The following is a 10,681-nucleotide window of genomic DNA, read 5'->3' on the forward strand; positions in this document are numbered from 1 at the left end:
TATTCTAGCAGCTACACTTTCAGCGCCCCCTCCCCCACTACTGACTTGGTATCTAGGTAACGGAATCTATCAACTACTAGTTTTTCTCCCTGGAATGTGGCAGAAGTTGTTCTCTGCACAATTTCAGTGTTTATTGCTCCTGAGCATCTGCCACTTACAAAAATTATCTTCCCAGTTAGCCTTCCTTTGATATTACTGCACCTCTTATGTGTCTATAGCTTACACTGGGTACATCTTATAGAGTTTCTACCTATGCCTTTCCTACAGATTGAGCAGGGCCATCTACCTGAAGGGGTATATATATATATATATATATCATCATCATCATCGTTTAACGTCCGCTTTCCATGCTAGCATGGGTTGGACAATTTGACTGAGGACTGGTGAAACCGGATGGCAACACCAGGCTCCAATCTGATTTGGCAGAGTTTCTACAGCTGGATGCCCTTCCTAACGCCAACCACTCAGCGAGTGTAGTGGGTGCTTTTACGTGTCACCCGCACGAAGGCCAGTCAGGCGGTACTGGCAACGGCCACACTCAAAATGGTGTATTTTATGTGCCACCCACAGCGTCTGCTTTCCATGCTATTATGGGTTGGACGATTTGACTGAGGACTAGTTCACCAGATGGCTACACCAGGCTCCAATCTGATTTGGCAGAGTTTCTACAGCTGGATGCCCTTCCTAACGCCAACCACTCCGGGAGTGTAGTCGGTGTTTTTATGTGCCACTGGCACGAAGGCCAGTCAGGCAATACTGGCAACGGCCACGCTCAAAATGGTGTATTTTAAGTGCCACCTGCACAAGAGCCAGTACAGCGGCAGTGTCAACGATCTCGATCGAATATCTTTACACGTGCCACCAGCACAAGTGTCAGGAAGGCGACGCTATTATATTAAATATAACAATTTGTCCACGCAATCCTCCCAGCCCTTCCCTCATGAGAAATTGTTCTGAACCATATCCAAACGAATGTATTCTCATGGAAAACATTCGACAAAAAAACATGAACATCACAACACAGTTCTTCACCAGCTTTACATATATGTCAATGATTTGTATCTAGTTAAAGTAATCAGTATTTATTCAAAATATAAATAAAATTTGCCAAATAAACTAATCATTAGTTTTCTAGTAAGTCTAAGAGAGGCAAAATGGGATGTGATGGTTATATCTTTTTTGATGATGTTAACAATGTAAAATTGTTTTAAGAGACACTAATAAAGGGGTTAGGAATTTGGATGGTTGAGGTTATATTTTATGTTTTACAGTAATTTGGCAGTTTAATATGTTCACTTGAAGCTTCAGATATATGGCAAAGTGAAAATAAAACAAAAGAATTCATTGATATTTATATAGGAAGAGAAAAAGTAATATAGAAAATAGAAACTAAGTTGTGGATTCGGCATGTCGAGAACCTGTCTATGTTTCACAAATTTAATAAGAACCGCCATTTTCAATTCTTGGAATGCGGCTGTAATCACGTGACTGCCAAGGGAGGCAAGCTCGAGACTGTGCTGTATAAAGAGAGTAGATTGATTCTTTCTTTTTCTTTTTATCATCGAGAGGTCGAGGAAAGAAAGAAGAGAGAAAGAGAGTGACTGAGTGAGCGGGAAGCGAAATATAAAGAGAGAGAGAGGGTGACTGCTTTTGCCGCGTGGTTTATTCATATCACCCACCAGTGTTTCTTTCACTGAGAGCGATCTCTTCCTTGAGGTATGTGCATTGAAGTTGAAAGAAAAAAATGATAGTACATGAACGATTTATATATGTTTTTAAATTGAAATTTTATTTTAATTTCTTTTGTTCGAAAAATAATCCTCACTTAAATCCGGAATACGGCTATATATATGTATATATATATATATGTATGTTTCAATGTGCACAGTTTTGCAAGAAACGTGCTTGTTGTTTGTTAAGAATAGTTCTGTGTTGCTTTATTCTCTTAATACAGTTAACCATTTTTCTGCTATGTAGAGAATACCTTCGGCCTAAATTTCGCACTGCCCCCGAAACAGCTATGCAAAAATTAGAGAAAAAACAGCTGGTCACAAAATAGTGATCGACTTTTAACACAAAACATTGGCTAAACTGATCCCTCATTTAATATTTCAGCTCTTCATCTTTTTTTTCTTTCTCACATTTCCCCAGACTTGCTTTTCTTTTGTTTGCGTTCTTGTTTCTTTTTGTTCATTTTCTATTCCTTTGTTATTTCGATATTTAATCTTTCTTTCTTGAAACTTTTTTTTTAAAATTTAACTTTTTTAAAGTTTTATATAAAACAAATTTTATTTTTAATTTTTTTTTATCTTGGTGATTTATATTTGCCCAAAATATTTTAAAATATCTGTTATTGCAAACGTCTGATGTAGAATGAGATTTGGTTATAATTAACATTTTCAAAATATTTTAATTGTTGTCTAATCTAATTATTTACTATTAGTCTTTATCAGTTTCAGTCATGTCGTCATGAAGATGCTAAGTTTCAAACAATACAGAATCAGAAACTTGCCCAATTAGTAAAACTAACTTTACTGCAATAAACACCAACCCTCTAGCTTTCGTATTCCAAAACTTTTTCGAATACCAACAAAATAAACTTCTAAAATTGCTTTACATTGTATTGGTGTTTTCATATATAAATTTCTTAGCATTTCCAACACTTTTTCCTTGTTTTATTACAGGGATAGAGCACCTAGAAGTAATTTTTTTTTATTTTTTGATATTAATGGCGCCTTTGCAGTCATCTCGTCGCAAAATAGGTATTTAGGGTCTTCTTGTAAATCAATTAAATTTTTATTATAGATTTATATTTTGCATATTTTATTTAAGGAAATTATTCATTTTTTGTATGATTTATATTTTATAGATATTTAATTACACTTTATTTGTAAATTTGGGCGATCTTAGAGTATAACGTACCGGGGTGGAGGCAAAAAATCTGTGCGAAATATTGAGAGTTGTCTTCTCTTAATTGCGCCGAGGTTGACTTTGCATTTCATCTTAAAAGAGTTTATTCAGGTATTTGTACAATAGAGCCATGTGTACGGTTGTTTTTTCTCCGCCCCTTCTCGCGGGAGAAAACTCATTAGTAATTTATTAGTTTCCACTTTTCTGCTCTTTCCTCGACCACCAGTTATTTTTTTTATGTTAAGTTTTGTTTTCTACATCGACAGCATCTCAACTCATCAGATTTGAATCGTTTATAGCTTCAATGAATTATCTATATATATATATATATATAAAGATGAGAATGTGTGTCTGTGTGAATCCCTAAAACTTGAGAACTACACAACCAATTTCATTCAAATTTTACACATGCCTTAGGGTCCATATAGTGTCAGGCCAAAAAAAATTTGCTAATTTTTCAGATTAACACCAGCACGATCTTCACTAGGGTTTTAGGGTTACGGTTAGTGACGGAATTCCCTAACACCATAATGAAAATCGTGCGGGTGTTAATCTGAAAAAATTACCAAAATTTTTCACTTCTTGCCTAGTACGAGCCCAGATCAATATCATATCTCCTTCACTATTTCAGTATTACTTGTCAAAAGTGAATAATAGTCAGATATTTTCAAAAGTGAATAATAGTCAGATATTTTCAAAAGTGAATAATAGTCAGATATTTTCACTTTAATATTGAAACTTTTAAAGTGAAACTATTATCTCACATATATACAGGCATACATACATATATATAATATGTATATTATGTGTATATATATGTATACATCTGCACAGACCTGTTGAGGCAAGTGAAATCGAACTAAATTCGACGACTGGCACCCATGCCAACGTCGTCTCCCTCATTGGACACGAAACTCAGCTTGCGAAGACTTATTGGGGCAAGCGAAAGCGAAATTGTGATGGCACCTGTGCTCAGCGTCGCCTTTCTGGCATTTGTGCGGGTGGCACATAAAATACACCATTTTGAGCGTGGCCGTTGCCAGTACCGCCTGACTGGCCTTCGTACGGGTGACACGTAAAAGCACCCACTACACTCTCTGAGTGGTTGGCGTTAGGAAGGGCATCCAGCTGTAGAAACCATGCCAAATCAGATTGGAGCCTGGTGTAGCCATCTGGTTTCACCAGTCCTCAGTCAAATCGTCCAACCCATGCTAGCATGGAAAGCGGACGTTAAACGACGATGATGATGATATATATATAGAGAGAGAGAGATGTATATGTATACATGCATATATATAGATGTATACATCTATATATATATATATACATGCATACATATATACACCCACACACATATACATAGGTGCAGGTGTGAATGTGTGGTAAGAAACTAGGTTCCAAAACATGGTCCTGGGTTCAGTACCATTGTGTGGTAACTTGGCATGTGTCTTGACCAACCAAAGCCTTGTGAGTGGATTTTGTAGACAGAAACTGAAAGAAATCAATCGTATATATATGTAAGTGTATGTGTGTCTTTGTCTCTGTGTTTCTCCCTCATCACTACTTGACAACTGCTTTTCGTATATTTACATCCCCATAACTTACTGGTTTGACATGAAGAAACTGATAGAATAAGTACCAGGCATATCAAAATAAAAAAAAGCACTAGGCACTGTCTCATATTTTTGTTTGCCCACTCAGTTGTATCTATCTATCAATCTATCTTTGTGTGTGTATATATGTTGCCATCCGGTTTCGCCAGTCCTCAGTCAAGTCGTCCAACCCATGCTAGCATGGAAAGCGGACGTTAAACGATGATGATATATATATATATATATATATATATATATATATATATATATATATATATATATAATACACATCATGCATATGTATATGTGCATATTCATATCTATTATATGGTGAGGAATCCTACATTGGAGAGTAGTAACGACTAGGATAGGGTAGCTGACTGCTTATTGTGATCATTCTTCTTTTGGTTTCCTGCAGCCTTGCTCTCTTTTACAAACCCAGTGAACATACATATATTTCCTGTTTCAAAGAAATTCGAACAATACATATAAGATCCAAATTAAAAAAGATTCTCAACAATTCAACTTCTCTGGTTGACATTAAGACCCCCCCCCCCAATAGGAGCCTTAACTCCCACATTTTAGAGCTCCATGACCTCCATTTTTCAGGAGCAAAATCCTTTTAATAGGTTCCATAAGACTGGAATTTTGGAATCTGCACATAAAGATCAGTAGTATGGGATACATGTGTCATGATTAGAATTTTTTGCAATTGACTAGTCCTCTCCCACTAAATTTCAGGACTTGTGCCTTTAGTAAAAAGGGTTATTATTATTAAGAAGGCTGGGAACTGGCAGAACCTGTGGTATACCAAACAAAATGCTTAGCAACATTTCTTTCAACTTCTAGTCCTCTACCCCTAAATTTCAGGCATTAAGGTCACTATGTGGCAGAATTGTTGATGCATGAGACAAAATGCTTGTGGCACTTCTTTTGACTTTTTACACTGAAATTCCACTGTGTCCAACTGCTACTTAAGAATTGATGAGTTAGCAGTTGTTAGAGCATAAGAAAATAAGTGCCCTGTGGTATTTTGTGTGTGTGTGTGTGTGTAGGGGCTTTCTATTCCTTTTCATCCTTTTGTAGATGAAAAGTGTCTGTCTGTCTGTCTAGAGTGTTGCATGAGATGGTATAATATTTGCTCCAGCTCTTTCCATTCTGAGTCTGTGAGTGGCTTAATACCACCACCTGGCACTTTGGGTGCCTGTTGAAGGCATTTGGGTTAGGGCATCTGCTTGGGAATAACATCCCACCAGTCTTTAGATTCTCTGAAAATAAAAGTGGTTACAGTCACTGCCCTTCCTTCCTTGACAAAATGGTTAAAAAAAAAAAAAAGAAGAAATTCAAGGCAATTGGATATTGAACCTTAATTGATTTTATGATCACTTTGATCAGCTTATTTGGTAGTAATTTGAATAAATGTCAGATAGATGATACCTCAAGAAAAAAATCATTAAATTTTTTGAGCTAGCTGATATTTATTATTTAAATCTCAAAGCTTTGTGATAATGCATGATTAATTCAGAAGAATGTAAATAAAGAAATACTTGCATTTGACAGTAATCTGAATGTTTTTCTTGATTACTTAAAAAAATGTGCTAGAAATAGACAGTTTTTAAAAAAAATATTTATATTATTGTATGTGTGTTGTGTAGCATGGTGCTGAGATTAATCTGCATTGTTTACTGAGTTTTGTGATTCTTAACAGATCGCAGCTCAGTTGTGTGAACTAGCAAAAGAGGGTAATTTCAGTGCTGTAATAATTATACTTTCCTTCCGTCTTGACAACTTCTGTGTATGTATAGATATGTGTATACGTGTATGATATACATATTTAAGAAAGTGTGCCCACCTTCTCCCTCTTTTTATTTTGTAAATAGTTATTGATTATAGGCGCAGGAGTGGCTGTGTGGTAAGTAGCTTGCTTACCAACCACATGGTTCCGGTTCAGTCCCACTGCGTGGCACCTTGGGCAAGTGTCTTCTACTATAGCCTCGGCTGACCAAAGCCTTGTGAGTGGATTTGTTAGACGGAAACTGAAAGAAGCCCGTCGTATAAGTGTGTGTATATATATATATATATATATATATATATGTGTGTGTGTATATGTTTGTCAGTCTGTGTTTGTCCCCCCCAACATCGCTTAACGACCGATAGAATAAGTACTAGGCTTACAAAGAATAAGTTCTGGGGTCGATTTGATTCGACTAAAGGCAGTGCTCCAGCATTGCCGCAGTCAAATGACTGAAACAAGTAAAAGAGATTGCTTTGTTGCTATCACAGTGCTGAGTCTCTGTTCTTCACGTTTCTGCCTCTTCCAGTCTTCCTCTTCCTTTTATCTTCTCTCTCTCTCACTGCTTTACAACTATCACATCCTGTTGCTTTCCCCCTGCTTCTCTCTATCATTGTCTTCCTCTCTGTTACTCTTACTAATACTTCTTATGTTGATCTGCTTCTTTCCTCTTTCTCTCTTTGTACTATTAATTTCTCTTCTTATCTCTTTTACTCTCCATTTCTCTTATCTTTTTACGTCTTTCACTGCTGCTCTCTTGCCTCTTCATTCTTTGCCAATTTCTTTTGATTGTATAAGTGGGGAGTAACATTTTATGGATGTCAGTTCAAACTACAGTCATGACCAAATGTATCTTTTTTTATTAATGATTTGCAAAACATGAAGAACGGATTTGTAAGCGAAATTCAAGAAGTATGATTTTTAAACATATAAAGGCAGTTGTAAATAATTTTGCAAATGTGGGGCTCTTGGTGCATTAATTGTGAAAATGTAAATGGGAAGATGAGTGAGAGAAAAGGAAACTGAAAGAGTGGAAAGGATATTGATAGCCCATGCAAAGAAGTGCCATGTCAAGTTTCAAGTGTTAGTTTCAAATTTAGAATATTCATGCCATTAGAATGCATGTAGATGCAGTGAGGTTGCTTTGGAGAACCACATAACAAAAGCAGTGTCATTCTGAGATGCTAAGATAACTCAAAAATATGAGACGTAGATCCTGTGATACACTCGATATTCTCTTTATATCAACAAAGATAGCTCATCCTTTTGGAAAACGATAGGCCAGCTCAAATTGAAGACATGTTCTCATAGTCGGAGCTTTCCAATTAAAGCTGAAAAAGACTGTGGATTTGATTACTAAATGCAAAACATTTGGTCCTCACAATGATCACATGTATACTGTAGAGTGGCAAAAGGACGTTTGCAACATGTGCAATCAAACTAATTCCATTGTATCAGCAAAGCTTTGGGACGTTAGCAGGGACAGAATTTTCTTCAATATTGTTAAAACCCAGATAGTTCATGGTCCTTGTAGTGTGCTCAGCAGGAATTCACATTGCATGTTGCATGGAAGATAACTGGTTTCCAAGACCATTTGTGAAGGAGACTCAAACGGTTGAAGAACATCAAAGGCTGGAAGCTTCCAAACTTTGGTTGGATGGCATGAAATTGCTAAGAAATGGGATAGTTACCTACTACCTGCTCCTACTCTGGACATTTTGAGGCATATATTAATTTTGAGTTCTGCAATTCAATAGAGTCCATCAAATATGTTAGCTAATTTGTAAACAAGTGTTCTGATGAAACTAAACAGCTACATTGAAGTTAGCCACTTCTCGCAGGGATAATGCATGAGCAGTAATGTTTTCTGGGGTTTATTGTTTTTTTTTTGTTGCCTTTCCCCTTCATGAAAGATCCCTCAGGATGCAACTGCTATAGCCACTGGGTTTACATTGCACCAGCAACTACTGCACTACAAGCAGAGCATCCAAGGGACATGTTGGTATGATCCTCTTGCATTTTATTAGACATGAAACAATGTATGGTAATGAAAGCAAGTTAGATACCCAACTGAAGACCAACCTGATACGTTTTGATGATGCCATTGGAAGAGTTTATACTGTACATCCCTGAGAAGTCATAATATACAATTTCTCAGGGATACATAGTTCACACTCTTCTAGGTTCTTTTCAAGATCTCTGAACTTTCAATGGTGAAATATGCACCACTTACAGGAAGGTATGCTTTTACATACATTTCTGAAACTGGTCTGTGTGCAAAGACGTCTGGGGATTACTGGACAAGAGCCTTAGTGATGCACTTGGTTGTAACATTGCCAAGAATTTAGGAACTGGAGAGTTTTTGTTAAGGTCTTGAATGAATGCATAATAGTACACAAGAGTTTTGGAGGCTTTAAACAGGGCAACATTCCAGACTAGAATGAAAATAGATCTCAAATAAGAATAGCAGTGATGTCAGGTGATTTCTATGATATTGTTTGTGATGCTAAAAGGAGCCAAAGCTGATTAACTTTGAGAGTTCTTAAGAGTTTCAGACTGTTTACAAATAAGAAGTTTCATATTTTTGGCAGTCAGTTGTCTAGCCAGTTTGTGAAAAGTTTCTAACTAGTTGGGGAGGGAAGATTTCCTTTGGGCATTACTGACACTACGACTCAGTTCCTATAAGCACATTTGTTAATACAACAAACGAATTGTTATCCAAGCTGTTCCCGAACCAACAACATCTGTTACCTAAAGCATAAATGACAATATGTAGCAGTATCAACCAACAGCTGCTGCAGGCACTTTTTTAGAAAGTCAAACCTACAAATCAATATACACTGTTGGGGATCAAGAAGAAATAATTCACTATCATGTGGAATTTCTAGATTGTTTAGAACCCTAAGTAAGTTACATGTTAATGAAACTACTATTCTCATTGAATGCACCAAAGGAGGTGTGATTTTCCAGTTGTAACATTGCCAAGAATTTAGGAACTGGAGAGTTTTTAAGAGCTGTCAAATAATTGTCTTGAATGAATGCATAATGGTACATAAGAGTTTTGGAGGCTCTAAACAGGGCAACATTCCAGACTAGAATGAAAATGGATCTCAAATAAGAGGAGTAACAGTGATGTCAGGTGACTTCTATCAGATATTGCTTATGGTCCCAAAAGGAGCAAAAGATGTATGTTGACTGAATAAGGTGTTCAATAAAACACACACACGCATAAATGTTCTCAATACATGTGAAAAAAAAAAGTTATTAAATTTTCTAGGTCTCTTGCTGTTTTTATGTTCAAGACAATGGCTCTTTGCTGCCTTAGTGAATGTTCAAAAGGAAGTCTCAAGAATTGTGAAGGGATGAATCCACAGCTTCAAATATGCCCATACACAATCATGAGGTAGTGAGTTCGATTCCTGGACTACGCTGTGTGTTGTGATTTTGAGCAAGACACTTTGTTTCACATTGCTCCATCACTCAGCTTAGAAATGAGTTGTGACGTCATGGGTGCCAAGCTGTATTGGTCTTTGCCTTTCCCTTGAATGACATCAGTGGCATGGAGAGGGGAGGTTGGTTATGCACAGGCAAATGCTGGTCCTCCATAAAACAACCTTGTTCAAACTTGTGCTTCGGAGAGTAACTTTCTAGGTGCAATCAGAAATTATCCGCACTTTCAGCATAACATACAGATGTGTAACCCTTTGAATTTTCTGTATCTGTTTTAAAAGCTTTGTTCTTAGCAACAAGAATTTTGTACGTTTACATTACAAGAATTAAAAAAAAGTTTTTAAAAATTTAACAGAGATTTGAAATAAATTGGCTTAATGGTGGAGCTTGAAGTAGATAAAGCTATAAATAATAGCATGTAGAATATTGTTTTAAAAATACCCCACTTGGATACAGAAATGTCAAAGGCTTTTATAGTTATGTATATATCCAAGATACATACACAAACTGTTAACATCTAATGGAGGCTGATTTTCTATGGCAAGACACCTTCACCTGTTTCCAAGCAAGGTAAAATTTCCCCATGGCTGGACATTTTTATGGAAGAGTGGAAACTAGCAACATTGCTTATGTGATAGTGATGCTCATTTACAACTACCATATAATGAGACAGGGTAAACAAGCACACATGCACATATTTACACAATAGGTTTCTTTCAGTTTCGATCTACCAAATCCATTCGCAAGGCTTTAGTTTGTCTATGGCTATTGTAGAAGACATTTGCCCAATGTGCCATGTAGTGGGACTGAACCTGAGACCACATGGTTCAGAAGTAAGCTTCTTAACCACACAATCATGTTCTGGCAATCTCTCTCTCTCTCTCTCTCTCTCTATGTATATATATATATATATATATATATATATATATATATATAT

At 36.5% G+C, this 10,681-nt stretch overlaps 1 protein-coding gene across 1 annotated transcript in view; it reads left to right on the forward strand.

Moving 5' to 3' along the window:
- Window positions 1–1,541: 1,541 nt before the first annotated feature.
- The window catches only part of LOC106878911 (lens epithelium-derived growth factor), a 25,167-nt gene continuing 16,027 nt past the window's right edge, over window positions 1,542–10,681 (forward strand). The window contains exon 1 of the mRNA XM_014928263.2: window positions 1,542–1,716. The gene's annotated coding sequence lies outside the window, so the exon portion shown is untranslated. The remainder of the gene's footprint in view (window positions 1,717–10,681) is intronic.

This window comes from Octopus bimaculoides, chromosome 4 (assembly GCF_001194135.2).
Source record: "Octopus bimaculoides isolate UCB-OBI-ISO-001 chromosome 4, ASM119413v2, whole genome shotgun sequence".
Lineage (NCBI taxonomy): Eukaryota > Metazoa > Mollusca > Cephalopoda > Octopoda > Octopodidae > Octopus > Octopus bimaculoides.